Source organism: Motacilla alba, chromosome 13 (assembly GCF_015832195.1).
Source record: "Motacilla alba alba isolate MOTALB_02 chromosome 13, Motacilla_alba_V1.0_pri, whole genome shotgun sequence".
In the NCBI taxonomy this organism is placed as follows: Eukaryota; Metazoa; Chordata; class Aves; order Passeriformes; family Motacillidae; genus Motacilla; species Motacilla alba.
Window position 1 is genome coordinate 53,718 of NC_052028.1, and position 16,377 is coordinate 70,094.

Consider the following 16,377-nt stretch of genomic DNA (forward strand, 5'->3'; position numbering starts at 1 on the left):
ATGGTGCCGCGGCAGGTCCTCGCATCTCAGACAGGCGTCTTTTCAGCTGCCTGAACGCGACTCCAATGCCAATGCTGATCCAAAGCTTTCAATGGGATCTTCCGTGGACTTTCCCGATGTGGGGACACGGGTTGTGGTGTCAACGGCGTCGGGGGCGGGCAGGAGCTGAGCGGGCGGAGTCAGTCAGCGGCGGGGACACCTGTGTCTCGGTCGCGCTGCGCGGCTGCTCACTAAAAGCCCCCAGCACATCCCCGCACTCTTCTGTTCCCGCCCGGTCCGGGGAAATAAAGGAAAACACAGAAGCATGACGAAGAACAGTCAGTGGAGCTAACTGAGTCATCCCTCTGCCCACAGGGCGGCAGCTGCCTGCATCCGAGAGCAGCCAGCGGCAGGAGGCGGGTGCTCTTTGCCAGAAGGTGAGAGGTGCTGGGGCCAGAGCTGTAGGCACGGTTCCCTCGGCAGGGAGAGCAGGTGGGAATTGCAGCTTTCCACAGCTGTCGGCGAGTGCTGGGTGGAGTCCTAAGAGCACCTCAGGTGGGAGGTGGGGGTGCTGTTAACGTCCCCGGGAGCTGCTGAAATAACAGCTTGCAGCAGTCTTGTGTGTCTTGTGTGTGAAAACAGCTCTAATGCTGCAGCCGAATAGAATTTATATCCGATTTGTATCAAATGTGGTGTTTATATCTGGGGCAGTCAGTTCCCTCGGTGTGAAAGTCCTTGACATAGTAAGCCTTTATAGTTTTTAAGAGTTTGAAGTGTTGTGTCCTTAAAATCCTTAATCAAATATTTTATATTTAATGTAAGTGGATTTGTTAGAGTAGCAGAAGTGTGGTGGGATAATCAACATTCCTTGTGTCAGAATTAATTTGTCTTCCTTATTTTCCTTTGTTTTCTTTCTAGGTTGTAGATAAATGGGGAGAATATTTGGAATAAAGAAGTGAAATGCATGAGGAAAGCTCCACATTCCCAAGGGAATGCTTTAGGGATGTGCAGCTTCTGAATTGCACCAATGATTCCAGCTCCCACAGAAATCTTCCAAAGCTGGAGGAGATGGGGAAGAAAATTCCAAGAGTGGTGGGAAGTGCGTTTTCCCAGGTCTGGATAGTATTGAGGTTGGAATGACTTAAAAACATTCCTTGCCCCTTTCCTGTTGCCAGCCCAGGACTACATTGGTGTTCTCTGAGTTGCTTCATTTCCCTGGATGTGGAGGAAGGAGGTCTGTGCTGGAGAGTGGGAGAAAGGTCCCTGTTGGTTGCTGTGTCCTCGGTGGGCAGAGAGCTCTGATCTTAGCAAGATGTGTTTGTGAGAATTGAATCAATCCTGCCTCCTTTTGAATGAGTTGTTTTAATGAGTCATCAGCAGAGACCACTTTTAGCCAGCTTTAGTTAAGTTTCTTTGTCACAGGTTTCTTTCTTTGATCCTGAAATTGCCAAAACCTTATGTTTGCAGAATTAACCCTGAAAAGCTTCAATGAACCAATCCTGAGGAAACTGGGGATTAGATATCTGGTATCTTATGGCCATTCAAGGCTGTGTTGGATTTACCCCCTGATTTTACGCCAAGGGAAACTCCAAGTTAAGAATAATCAAAATGTGAACCAGTTCTTGTGAAACTCAGCTTTCCAAAGCTTTATTCAGGATAAAAAATGATGGCAAAAATGATGGGTTTTATTCAGGATAAAAAATGAAGGGAATTTCTGCCCTTGGCAGAAAAGCATCTGAAGCAAAGCAAGATTAAAATGCCTGTAAGCAAGAAATCCAAGATAAATGGCTCCTGACATCCTGGGCTGGTCAGGCAGGTTTTGTACTGGCTTGCAAGGCAGTTTTCCTGCCTCTGGGGGGTGGCAGCTGCATCCCACTGGAAAGGGAAAATGTGGAGGGTGGCAAGTGGGAAGGCAGTTGCTGACATGTGTCTTGGATTACAGGTCTTCCTGGTGGGTCTGTGCCGCTGGAAGTAGAAAGGAAATCAGTCTTGACGTACCTGTGTGTTCACCAGCAGGGCTCCAAAAAGACGCTGGATTTGAAACTGCAGGATGTTCCCTTTGCTGCAGTGAGAAGCAGTGGAAGCCGTTTGCTGTCTGCTTCTTTATCAGCTTCACCTCAGTCCCCTGGGGCTCCAGGTAATCCCACCTCACCTTTGCTTTTCCAGGGGTCTTTAAAAGGGGGCCTTGAGCTTTGCTGTAGCTCCCGTTTAAAGCTTTGTGTTAGCTCCTCCGTTTATAGGGAGGATCTGTTGCAGGAAACGTCTCATGGTCTGGACTGATGCTATTGCAGGGAGAGCAAAAAGTCCCACAGCTCCTGTGGCTCACTTGTCTGAATTGCCTCCAGGCAGCAAGGATTGTTTCCAAATGTCATTTCCTGGCTCCTTGACTTGGTGAGATTGTGTTCCCCTAAAACACAGGTGCTCCTTCTTGGTGCTGTGTGTACCTCTTGCCTTTGCTTGCTGTGAGCAGCTTTATGTTGCAGCTCAGTCAAGTCCAGTTCAGTGTTTTCTATGCAAGAAACCTCTGTAGTGAGCAATCAAAAGGGAGGTGTGAAAGCTGGGTTCCTTTCACTTCTGCACTGAGTTTAATTTTTTTTTCTCCTCTCTTTCAGGAAAGAAAAACCATTTAAGTGGGCCCAGTGATGCCAGAAGCTTTGGTGTTTGAGCAGCCAAAGCCAAGAGGTTCCGACCCTGGGGGCCTGTGCTGAAGGGCGCTTGGTCCTGCCTTTTGTGTGGGTCAGTCAGAGGGACACAGCATTCCTCTTTTCCTCTCTGCTGGAATTAACTGCCATGGGAATGCCATTTCTGACAGCCCCGTCCTACCCATGTCTGCTGGAAAAGGGCAGAGGTGAAGAGGCGAATGCCAGAGTTGCTTGGGGATTATGGAGTTTGGATGTTTGCTGTGCTGGGAGGGGTGGGTTAGGTGTTAATTGTGCATCTAAGGACTGGTCTGGGAGTTTGGGAGCCTGAGGAGGTAAGTTCTTAGTGTATTTCCAGCTCTCCCAGGGGTGGCAGCTGGTGCAGGGCTAGGTGACAACCTCTGGTTGGGCTGGGGACAAGCACTGGCCCTGGCACAGATGTGGGTGGGGTTTGGGAGGATTTGGGAGCAATGGGATGAAAATGAGGAATAGTGCTGGGTGGAGTGGTTGACCTGTGCTTGTGTCAGTGCAGCTGTGCAGGGCACTAGGATCTGGGTAAAACTCCAGCTCTCCTGGTGTTCAGGCATGCAAGGTCTGAGGGGCTGGATTTTCCTGTGGCTTTCCAAGACAGCAGGAAGAAGAGGAAATATGATGCCAAGGCTGTGTCTTATCAGGTTGTGTTTCCCTCTTTTCCCTTTCCATTTCCATTTTCTCCTCAGTGCAGGTGTTCCCTGCAGTCGATGACCACAGGCCTGGTGACAGCTCCCTGTCTTCCTGTCCCCCTGTGCCCCTTTGTTGGACATGGCTAGAATGGCAACACATCCTTGAAGTCTGGCTGCTTCCTTAAATCCTTAGACCAGTTAGGGCTGTCTCTGAACAGCTGAAATGAGAGCTTTCAGTGTCTAGGAACAAACAGGAGTGACAGACAAAGGTATTTGAATCTAGAAATAGGTGAGTTCCTCCTGCCCACCACTGCTGACACAGAGGCTGGGGCTCAGGGCAGCTGTGTAGCCCTTCCTTGGACCACTGATCCTGCACTGGAATGTTGTCATGTTGCCAAACTGGGCCTCAAACCGGGAGAAGATAAGCCCTGACCATTTGCTCCTGACGCAGGAACACCTATAGCCCACCCACAGTGTGTTAGCTGGAGTGTGTGCCTCAGCTGGTGTCACTTGAATTTCACCAGCTGGCTCATGCTCTGGGCAATTCTGAGAGACCATCACATTGTTGTGCCCTGAACACGGTTTGCCAGACCCAGAGATCTGGCCATATGGTGATTTCTGAACAGAAAGTCAAAATGCAGGAGAAGTGCCAGGGGCACAGATGGGCCTCGGTACAGCACAGTCTTTGTGGATCACTGTCATTCCAGGCCCTTACAGTCTCTCCCCATCTTTCTTGTAGGTTCTCTTCAGGTACAAGAGGCCTTGCTCACTGGTGTTTTTGACTATTCTTTGTCAAGGAAATTAGTTGAGTTTGTTAGTCAAATCTAATAGGCTTTTATATCGGGCTTCTCTGCAGTGGGATTCATAATCAGAGACTGGTATTTGCATCTGGATGCTTCCAGAAAGTGGATGTAATCCCTGGATGTATAAAGAAAATGCTTATTCATCACCTAGGCAATGATAGCAATGCAGGTGAAGGTCAGGTCAGACTGGCATGGCAGCCTTTTCACCAGTTCACCAGTTGAACTGGTGCCAGGGTGAGCCCAGTCTCTAGATTTCCCTTGCATGCCTCAAGGTGTACATCATAAGATTTGTGCTTGTTTGAAGTACAGAGTTGTGCAGTGAGTGTCAGGTGATGTTCTCTTTGCTGCACATTGGTGACAGGGAGCTCTAGAGAAATGCAGACCTGCTGGGTAGAGAAGGCACAAAAGAGTGCTTTCCTTTCAAACACAGAAACTGGCAAAAAATGTATTTTGTCTCTCAGTGCCTGTGTTCCCTTCAACCCAGGGAGGCTGTTTGGAGCGGATGACTTATTGCCTGTGTTGACATATGTGCTAGCCCAGTGTGATATGCTAGAGCTGGACACTGAAAGATGGAGTTGCTGGATCCCTCTTTACTGCATGGAGAAGGTGATCTATTTTTAAATTTTTACTGGAACTGTGTGAAAGACTAGTTGAGGGGGTGTTCTTCCTCACAGCACAGTTACTGTTCCCCTTGTTTGAATGGGAATCTTATTAAGGGGATACCTAACGAAAGTGATGTTGATAGTGTAACAAGAGAGTGTCATCATTTCCACTGCTGGGTAGCTTGCAAAGCACAAGCCCCAGAGACCTGAAAATTTGATGCTGTGTATTTCTCTATGAGCAAATTCGTTGTTTCCACCCTGTTTTGACTTAGCAGGCAAACACATGCACTGTGCAGGTGCCAAATGGCCTTAGTCATTTAGTTTTTCAGCTTTTGTGCCTGAAAATTTCCACACCCATGAAAGTTACTCACTCACCCTCCCCTGCCACAGCTGGGCAGAGAGAGAAAACCTTAACGAAGAGATAAGGATTGGGAGAAAACATTCCAAGGGCACAACAGGCTTGGCTTAGAGGTACAAAGTGAATTTATTGCTAACAAAATCAGAGGAGGATAATAAGAAGTAAAATAAGCTCTTAAAAACCCTTTTCTTCCCCCAACCCCTCCTTCCTTCCCACAGACAGTGTAAAGGAGACAGGACATGGGGGTTTAGGTCAGTTCATCACCTGAGATTTTCTTCTACTGCTCAGGAAGAGGAGTCCTTCCCCTTTGAGGTGATGGGGTCCCTCCCACAGGAGACAGTCCTCCCAAAACTACTGCAATGTGAATTCCTCCCATGGGTGCACAGTCCTCCCAAAACTGCTGTGGCGCGGGTCTCTCTTCCCACAGGGTGCAGTCCTCCAAGGACAGGCTGCTCCGGCCTGGGAACAGGGGCCCTCTCTTTCCACGGGGTCTCTCACTGGATCACAGCCTCCTCCAGGCATCCACCTGCTCTGGTGTGGGTACCTCTGCTATGGGCTGGGGTTGATCTCTGCACTCTCCGTGGATGTCTGGGCTGCAGGGGCACATGGTCATCACCACGGCCTGCAGAGGACTCTCGGCTCCAGCGGCTGGAGCACCTCCTCCTCCTCTTTCTCCACTGGCCTTGGTATCTCCATGTTGTTTCCTTCACATGTTCTTATGTCCTCCTCCAGCTGGAATTAAGACTGTGAACCCACTTTTTTTTTTTATTTTCTTCTTAAATACATTTTCACAGAGGTGTTACCAATCTCTCTAACCAGCCCAGGTTTGGCCAGCAGCATGTCAATCTTCAGAACCATCAGAGATTGGCTCTGCCAGACATGGTGGAAGCTTCTAGCAGTTTCTCACAGAAGCCGCCTCCCTAGAAGCAGAAGGAGTTGTATCACTGTAATGCCTTTCATTAACTTTCTTACCCCTCCCCAACCTGGAATTAAGAATCCCTTTCCTCCTGGCATTTCCTGGACTTGCCTTGCTCTGCCTGCTCGTACTAGGACTCTGAACACCTTATGTACTCCCAGCATTTCAGGAGCACATGTGAGGCAGCCCAGGAGAGTTCATGTGCAGACAGACCTGCCTGTCCTGGCAGCTTTTGTCTGGCACCAGTGTTTTTGTGTACTGAATTTTGGACAGGCCATCCTGATTTCACCCTTGGGTTCCAGGACCAGAATGACAGTTCTTTTGCACATGAAGGAAAGCAGGTAGCCTAAGAATTTTAGGTGCAGATTAGAGATGGCTCAGGTGAGACCAAGGCCAGTCAGATCACTCTATCCTAGCCACTTTTGTGTCCCAGCAATCCTTGAAGACACCTCTCACTTGCCTGGCCTTGCCTTGGCAACCCAACAGTTTCCTTGCCTTGCCCTGCTAACCCTCCCTAGCCTCCCTTGCATGTCCATGCCTCGCCCTTGACCTGCCTAGTGCTTTCCTCCAGGGCTTTGCCTAGCCCTTCCTGTTTCTGCCTGGCCTACCCATCACTGGGCTTACCTTCCTATCCCCAGCCTTGCCTAGAACTTCTGGGCCTTTTCTCACCTACCATTCCATTTGCTTTCCCCTCAGTGCTCTGTCCTTACCTACCTCTCCCTTATCTTGTCCACAATTGCCTACACTTGGTTTGCATTGCCTTACCTGCATGGAAGGCAAACTGAAGATTGGTAGGCAAAGCAAAGCAAAACAAGAAAGTTGTAGGTAGGGCCAGGCAAGGTGGGCATAGGCAAGGGATGCAAAGCAAGGGTAGGCTAGGAAGAACCAGGCAAGGTACTGTCTTGGGTTACAGTGTAAGGTAGTAACGAACACATACACTGGAGACATTCAAGAACCATCTGGATGCAACTCTGTGCCACGTGCTCTGGGATGACCCTGTTGGAGTGGAGAGGTTTGACCAAATGACCCACTGTGGTCTCTTCCAACCTTTACCCATTGTCAGATTCTGTATGTAAGCAAACTAAAATGGAATGGTCTAAGTTTAAACTTCTTACAAGAAAGACCAAAAAAAGATAGGCTAAATGAAGTACTTAGTGGCACAGGGATTAATTGAGGGTTAATGTTCACAGACACAGTCAAGAGTATCTCTTGACCAATCTTCTCATGCATAGTAGCAACTTTTAGGTTTCTGTCCTTCTGTCTAGTTCAACTGACCTGAAAGGTTGGCTGTTGAATTAGGAATACCATGACCATAAGTTCCTGTAGCTTCAAACTAATTTTGCTTTGTGGTGGAAATACTGACATTTTAATGTATTTCTTGCATAAAAAAAAAAAAAAAAAGAAAAAAAAATAGATATCTAGCTGGCTTGACACAAATCAGAGTAAAGTTGCTATATAATTTATAGTAAGACCATACATTGTTCAGGAACATTCCTGACAGCATGATGCCTCAGGCTCAGTGTAGATACTCAGAGTCATTAAGGCCAAGGCAAATCTTTTAATATATCATTGTATACTCCCTCAAAAAAATAACAGAGATTTTCGCTAGTAAGAAAGAATAAAGCAAATGTTTTGATGGGTGGGATTTTTCTTGTGGCTTTTTCTTGTCTCTGAATTTTTCAATGATTCACAAGTTTTGCCTACTAGTCCTGAATTTTGAAAAGCACTGTTGCTTTTTCTTTGATGGATCTGATGGCTCCACAAACCATTAACCTTTTGTTAATCCTGTTTTGTGTAAGAACACAGGGTAATCAAAACCATATTCCAGTTATTTCTACCTCTCTGATTTTTGGGAAATGTTCTATGATGTTCTGTAGCAGTGACAATACTGAAATAGTGGCCCAAGGGCTAGTTTGTACACAATTTCAGAAGACGAGAAGCTGAAAGAGAGAATATATTTAAATGCTCTTTGTTCACATTAGTCTGCCAAACTGGGTGTTAAGCATCTATCTGACCAACTCCAGGGTTTCAAAGTGGAGTTATAAAGATGGAAAGGCACTAAAGAGTAAGAAAAATCATGGGAGAACAATTTTCTAGACAATCTGTAAAAATAGTGAGCTACTAGTAGGGATGTCTAAGGATAGTAAAAGAACTAAGCCTACTGAGACTCTCCCCATCATTTTAGAAACAACATCCTTCCTTTTTTCAAGCTATCCTTTTTACGGTACCTAAAACTTCCTGCGCTCTTTTCACATCACATCACTAAAGTTCTCCCTAGATCCTTTGTTTCTTCAGTTTATCTTCAAGTTAATTCCACAGTTGGAGGAGAGGTAGGTATTCTATCAGCCTTCATCTGCTGCTACACAGTCTGTCATTTTATTGCCTCTTTGATGAATCTCTACAGCTTTAATTGATTTTAAAAACAGAAGTGACAAAAATAGGAAAAAACCAAAAACATATCACCCATTGCTTTTCTTGTAAAGCATACTATAGCTAACTTTAAGCAATCAGCGGCAATGTTCATGGAAGCAGTTCACACAGCAAATTCTGAGCTGGAGCCCACTTCTGCAACGTGAACTGTTTACCAAAGGGTAAGATACAGTTTCTGTTACTCAACCACAAGGAGCTTGACTTAGTGAGGGAGCCAGTTTCTCTAGTGTGTATGCAGGAAGTTAAGAGGAATTTTTCTTTGTTGCTGAGTGTGGCTCTCACATAAGGGTGTATAAACAGGAGAGCCTGAAAGAGCAATTATTTCATCTCCTTTTAACAAATGAAACTGCTATAGTGCTTACAAATCTTATATGCTTCAATCAGTGGGGGTGGGGGAAACTTTTAAATTCATGGATTCTATAGCCACAAGTAATGGGAAAGGATGGTTGAATTCAGTCAGCCTTTCCCTATTACCAGGCTACTTGTTCTTGATCTTTGTCTCGTAGGTCTGCTGTAATTATCATTACACAGGGGTAAGAGAGGAAGGCTTATGAGGAAAAGCCTGTAGTGAAAAAAGAGAGGGAGAAGGCATTTTAAAGTATGTCAAAAATTAGCAAGATGTAATAGACTCTCCTTTTGTTTTTGAGAACAGTAATGTGGTAAACTGAAATTTGACTAGAACTCCTTGAAAGTATTTCTTATCTTTCAGAACCAGATTTGCTGGATAACTGCTTTTGTAGTCTTGTTGTAGCAAGCACCACCTACATGATACAGCCAGTGAGAAGTCTGCAACACTGGAACAGATGGTATAGCATACAGTAGGAACAGCATATATTATTAATAAACACATTCTCTAAGACTGAAATTGACTAAATGGGAGAATAATGCAGAAGAAAATGTTGATTTCTTTTTCAATACATCAGTAATTTGCTTACTATAAAATACCAGCTTTATAGTGCTTACTTGTAAAATACCAGCACAATAAGGATGTGCTTTGCTTTATGTATATAGAGAAGTAACCTTAGACCATCACTTCTTAGCCAGTTATTAACTAGGAGGAACATTACAGCTTAGATTAAATTTACTAGCCTCAGAAAGCCCTGCAAATAATAGAAATGGAGGATTGGAAAAGATAATATTGCTTATGAGTTGAAGTGGCTTTCTGCAAAAGTTTTTAGACTTGGAGCTGAGACTTGACTGCTGCTGCTGACTGAGATATAGATTTCTGTTCTTGCTCGATGTGCCACTGAATATACTTACCCTCTTTTTTTCCAGTCAGTTGCTTCTTTTATGTATTTATATCCTGGTCTGGCCCCATAGCAAAACTAATCTTGATATAGTCCCATTTGGGCTATCAGCAAATACATACCTCTGTCATGATCTGTGAAGATTGGAGAATGGTCAAAATGCATTTGCTATAACCTACTAGATGTATGTAATTTTGCTTGTTTCCTAGGAATTCCTGGGATCTGGTAAAGACCTGGAGATGTAAAACTGTACATGAGGTTCTCCCATTTTTCTCCAAATTTTCATGAAGTAATGTAGAATTTAAATAAAATAATGAAAAAATCTCACATGCAATGGGAGATGCATATATTTCTGGACCCCGGCTAGTCTGACTAAATTCTCTCTGGCTGATTTAATTCAGAATAGTATTGGTAAGCTTGTGCAATGTAGAGTTTATACTTCATTTCAGATGGATTTAACTTGGCTAGCTTTGAAATGGAACAAAACAGCAACAAAAATGACACACAATGAAAAGCAATTCTCAGTGACAGCTTTTCCCAAGCATACTGCTTTGATTACAAGGTCCTTAAGCCAAAAGTCTGCCTTATTATTATTCCTGCCCCACAATGTACTTGTCTGTGAACAAGTGTGTGAAGTTCACAATATGCTCAGTTCATTCAGGTGATGAGTACTAGCTGATGTACAAAGGAACATTCACTTAAAGGCCATGTTAGGGCCTTGAAAAAGTCCAGTGTGACAGGGTGTTGGCTGCTTTTATACAGAAGTAGGTATATTTGTGGTACTGTTAAGGAGTATGGTGCTTAATGATTCAGAGTACTGTTGCTGTGCATCATCAGAGAAAGCATTCCACTTCCTCCTCTAAGTTGTGTGTTAGCTGCAATTGCTGAAGAACTACTTAGTAGATCACAGAGGAACTCAGGAAAGTAAGCAGCTACCATCTACTTTCAAAATCTCACCAGGCACCTCTGTTTGCTGAAGTGCCTGAAATTTCACTTGCAAAATAAAGTAGTACAAAAGTGGGGAAATATTATTCTCTGATTGTTATTCTGCTAACATACCACATTGCTAGGCTGTTTGGAAAGGGATGCCGTTTCTCAATCATCTGTAACTTACTAGTGCTTTTCCTTAAATTCTCTGTAGATATAGTAGAGTAGTAGACTGTTTCTGTCACTTGCTGCAGCAACGAACAGTGCATCAATTTTCTAGCATCAGTGCTCTTCAACTGGCAGCTAGGGAAAATACCATCTTCTTTGGCACTTAGCTTGTTATTGCTTCCAGTATATTCTGAGAATTAGTGATTAGGGATCATACGGTTAAAAATAAATTTACCTATTTTTTAAAGTTAATCTGAACTTCCAAATGCAAAGTAGTTGTAAACATTTGTGGATTTTCCTAAATGAATACATTTCACCTGAGGGTAATTTACAAACTGTTTTGATTACAATGTAGCCCTACACTTACGATGAATCCCTGATTACAGGATATTAAGTCTACTCATTGTTTTGCTGAATGATGAATTTTAAACAGTAAGTATCATTCATCTTTTTATTAGTGGAATTTTCAAGAGTCAGAGCAACTTACAAAAATTTCTCACAGATGTCTACAAATTTATAAATTATATAACTGAATTATTGTAGCCTGTATTGAATTTTATTGCTCTGTATCTTAGTAGTCTCAGGGCTCTTCCTCCCAGGGCAACTATGACACACTTCTTCAAATATTTGTCTAAAAGCCATTTACAGTTTTTCATCTATAAGAGGTTTTCTGTTTAGTCATTATCAGAATCAGGCCATTTAGAGCCATGTTTGGGTCTGTGTGCAGACTTGTATCTGTCATAAATGTAATTAGAAGGGTAGGTATAAAACTATACACAAAATCATACAGATATTGATACAAACTGCAGTTTTCAAATCAAGAAAATATTCAATGCATTAAACAAGAATGATTCAAAATTGTAGATGAGCTTCAATCACTTCAATTGTGATTTGATTGGAAAAGGGCTATACCATCTGTCCAAAAGCTTCAGCAACCATTGTGTATGTAAAACAAACAAAAAAGACTGATGAAGGTAAAAGGAGTTCAGTGAGGAAGCCTGACCTGTGCTTCCCTATCTTGCATGACTTTGTTTATGTAAGTCTTTGTGCAGTCTTTGTGCTGTCATCAGAATTTATGTTTCCAAACTAAAACAAGTTGTTATAGCTCATTATGATGTACAAGTATATAATATCTTTCCTGCTCTCTGAGAATTTCAGTGTCTGCTGCATAAATCAACTTGCCTACACTTCAAGAATCGACAGGTGTAAAAAGTAGCATAGGATTACTGGTTTAGTTAAGAGTCAGTCATCCTCCAGCCACTGGCTGCTGGCTGGAGGTGCTTTGCTTCTTATTGCCTGCACCAAGCTAAAGACAGCTTGTCACAAAACTGTTGGGTGCCAGATCATTAAACCTTATTATACAGAGGCAAATAGATTTTTGGGATGAAAAAATAAGTATGAGGTAGGTATATGTTATTAGAGACATTTAATAAAAAGATAAAAAAATGAAGAGAGTATTTTCAATAAATTCTGTCTGAGGTAATTACTACAAGAGAGAAAGAAAGAAAGAAAGAAAACTTTGTCTCAAGGTATATACCACGTTCAGACCAATGAATGCATCAGTGAATTAACTGAAGGTTGAATGAAAACGTAGTATGTAAGGAATTGGGGGAATGAAAGAAATATAGTTCTCATTTTCCCTGAAATTGAAATGCTGAGAAAATTTCATTTTTTAAACTTCATTATTTAGTGCCTCTAGAAGGAGCTATGCTATCCTTACTGCCATAAAAGTTCTTCCAATTTATGTTATTAGTGTTTTGTGGTTTTTTTCTGACCTATCCTACCAAGCCACTGAAGCACAGCTTACGTATTAGCTATTGCATTCCTCCTCATTCAAGGACAGTTCAAGTTCATACATGCTCTCACACTATTATAAAAATGAGTATGTACATGATTCCATGTCACTGGATCTAGAAGGCATAAGACCAGTCATTGGTTCAATGAAAACGCTCACCCTTTGCCAAGTTCTTGCCACCAAAATGAAGGGAAACATGGTTTAAGGTTTTTTTTTTCTTACTTGGTCCTCTGTAATGACTTCTGTGAAGGCTAATTTCTCCATGGAGCTTAATACTCTGACTTATGAGAAGTAAGTCTCTTGCTTTTGGACTAGACCAGTTTTTCTGGATTGTGGATGTCTTTCTGGGGAAGCTGCCCTCAGCTCCCACTAACCTTTGTGCAAGGACAAGATCATTACCAACCTTTCCCTGCTTTCACTTTACAAGCTGACTACAATCTCTGTGTTTAGTATATGCCACTTGCTCTCTGAGCAGCTTTGCATTTGCCAGGTAGTATCTCTTCCCTCTGTTATGGTTAGGCAAACTGTTGTTATGAATGAAATTGCCAATTTAATTTATCAATAATTTGCAAGAGCCAAATTATGATATAAAAACAAAGTACAAAATTTATTTCGCGCAAATTGACAGAATTTCGGTAAGCCACGGATCGGACAGAGTCTAGCCCAGGAATAGACCCTGGGTGACGCGCTGAGCAACCCCAAGCACTGGCAGCTTCGGAGTGCGGTGGCACACTGGGTCTCCCTCCACGCAGGTTTTTATCCCATTTTTCTTGCCGCAGGCTAGGAAGTCCATTGTCCTTTTCATAACCAAACAAGTTCCAAAGGTTTCTCCGGTCTAGTAGAATGGTATCTGATGGAAGGTGGTCCGGTCCTCATGTCTTCGGGAATAATTCATCGGCTTCTGGTCTTGTGCTAGACAGGACTAAGCTTAACAATACACAGTCTCATCCTGAGAGAGATATCCTTGTTATCACCCTGAATACCCGATACTCAGTTCTTACTGGAAATCTCTTTTACAAACCAAGAGACTTCCCAGAAGTATTTTAAAATTCTAAATAGTGTGTGTTCTTCCCCCCTTTCCAGTCGGGAGTATCCAGGTGTACTGCTGATGGCGTAATTCCCTACATAGCTGCAACCTTGAAACCGAGGATCCCTGTTGTATTTCACATGTAAATGTGGTCTATCGGTGTGGTATGTGTGTTGGTATCTTGCTGCTATTGCAGACTGATTTATTTGGCTTTTTCCCTGAGAACATGTCCAGACGTAGCCCCCCTGTGTCCCCCTTTACTTAATATCTATCTACCTTAATATTTTATACTATCTTGAATCTATTCCTCTATTCTAATAAATATGAATTTTGACATCCATTCATAACACTGTGATTGACAGAACAAAGGAAGAGTACGTCCAACTCCTCTCTGAAGAACAGCTATCCTGCTAATACAGAGCTAAGATGGTAGTTAAGAATGGCCTCATTAGAATGTTGACATCACCTCACTGCTGTAAACACAGCAGTAAGCATACATTCCATATGTTAAACCATCAAGTTTCTATGAGTTCACTTCCCTGTGAAATATTTCTTTAGAAATATTTCTTCTGCTGCTTTTAATCCCACTGACACATGTGTGATAAGAACGGACATAATGAAAATTATTACATGTCACTAGAGTGTTTCCTGGACTCATAGCCAAGAAACTGCCAAACAGTGAGCAATGGCTAGATTTATTGTGGTTTGTTTTTTTACATAATTTTCAGGAAGGTGCTGTAGCAGCCTTTGGCTTTAGACATTGCTCATATTTAAATCTATTCAAGAATTTGAAAAATATTCAGCCTCATTCTAGTTTGAATTATGACATTATCAGTATATTTAAGCAAGAATGACAAACTACCTCAAGGAAAGTCCAGGGCTGTAACATCACGAATGCTGGAATTTCAGCCACTCAGCAGGAAGCTTGTACAGCAAGTACCGTGCTTGGTGTGGTAAGAAAGATCTAGCTGCTGGCCTCAGCCTGCTGTGCTGGGAAAAGCTGTCTGCACAACCTCCAGGGAAGACAATCTAGTTTGGCAGAAACGAGCCATGTGCTTGGAATGACTTCAAAGTGTCAAGAGCTGCTCCTGGAAAAAAAGGCAAAAAGGCAGAGTTGTAACTCAGTTTCTATGTTCACGCAGCTTATGGATGCCTCTGAGACATAAACTTTAAGGAATTTAGAGATTTTAGAGGCGCTAAGATTTTAGTTAAAGATAAGCTTTATTGGAGTTAATTAAAATAAGTGGGTAGGCCTTGATGAAGTTGAGTTAGTAGTTAACTAATAATTGATTGCTTGTCAACATAATGTTTGGTTAGCTGGGTTTATAATGAAGAATATGGAAACTCATAAATAGCTTTAAGGAACATAAGACAATTGTGGGCCTCCCCTGTTCTGAAACCAATTGAAGATAGGGAATGGGAGTTCTACTGAGGGTTCATTTGTCATATCTGCATTGAAAAGGTAGAAAGGTCAGAACGAGGAAGACTACATTTACTTCCTCATTTTGGGAGGCCTCCCCATGAAAGGGACCACCAACCCATTTCATGAAACAAACTATGCATGCTTAATAGCTTTTGAACGAATTATGAAGCGGGGAATATGAAGCGGGGAATGGGATGTACCGAAGTTACGAATATGTATTTGTATTTTGGGTATTCAATACTTGCATAGATAAAAGGACTCTCTAATCACCTGTAAATTGCGGTGTGTATTTGGGAGTTATCCTGCATGCTGCCCTGCGTCTTAATAAACATACACTTTCTGAGTTTAAACTGTTAGAGTGTTTTTGTCCGTCACAGTTGGATATCGGTACTAGATCAATATTCTTATTTTTTTTAATAAATCACCTGTACTTCAGGCAAAAGGTTTTGTACCTGTCATAGTTTAACCCCAGGCAACAGTCAAGCACTATGTAGCCACTCACTCCCCCACAAGCAAGATCAGGGAGAGAATCAAATTGGAAAGGTATAAGTCAAAAAACTTGTGGGTTGAGGTAATAACAATTTATTAGAGAAAGCAAAAGCAAAGCAAAGCAAGGAATTAATTCTGTTTCCCAAGGACAGGCAAGTGTTCAGCCATCTCTAGGAGAGCAAACACCATCACTCCAAATGTCTACCTGGTTTCCTCCCTCTTGCTTCTTCCTTCTTCTCCACTTTAGTATATAAAGTATGATGCCATATGGCCTAGAATATCCCTTTGGTCAGCTGGAGTCACTTGTCCTGGCTGTGTCTTCTCCCAGCTTCCAATGCACCCCCAGCTTCCTTGCCAGTGAGGCAGTATGAAAAGAAGAAAAGGCCTTGGCTTTGTGTAAGCCCTGCTCAGCAATAACAAAAACATCTTTATTACCATTGCTATGTTCATCAAAATCCAAAACACAGCTCCATACCAGCCACTGTGAAGGAAACTAACTTTCCTCCAGTCAAACCTTGATTTTCTTAGTTTCTCACTGCACTTTTAAAAACCCAATCTATCATGCATGCTTTTTCATTAGTACTATTTCTTTCCCTAGATTTATATGTAAATAAACAATTGGTCATGCTTGACAGATGGGATATGAAATAAAAGGATAAGCCAATCCAAATGAAGTGTTTGTGGAAAATACTGATGTGTCGCTATCTATATACATTCCTCTCCAGTGAGGAATGCTGCCTGAGTCAAGGTAACTACTGCACCATAAAAAAACCAAGCACTGTAGTGATGAAGAAATCTTCAAGCAATGTTCCTGAGGCTCTGTCTGATAATACTAACTGGAATTACAGAATGAATGAAAATGCAATGTGGTCATTATCTGCCTGGCAGCAATGGCAGAAAGCAGTGGAGAAG

General features: G+C 42.6%; 1 long non-coding RNA gene across 7 annotated transcripts; it reads left to right on the plus strand.

Annotated features, from left to right (window-relative positions):
- Positions 1 to 163: 163 nt before the first annotated feature.
- Positions 164 to 15,326, plus strand: LOC119706486. Of its 7 annotated transcripts, none has more exons than XR_005258556.1 (5): positions 164 to 416; positions 898 to 1,092; positions 1,922 to 2,116; positions 2,236 to 2,370; positions 2,592 to 15,326. It is a non-coding gene; the product is annotated as an uncharacterized LOC119706486 (long non-coding RNA). The 7 variants fall into 7 exon arrangements; XR_005258554.1 differs by lacking the exon at positions 2,236 to 2,370 and having other exon boundaries at positions 167 to 416; positions 2,592 to 4,689; positions 5,471 to 15,326; XR_005258555.1 differs by having other exon boundaries at positions 168 to 416; positions 2,271 to 2,370.
- The last annotated feature ends 1,051 nt before the right edge of the window (positions 15,327 to 16,377 follow it).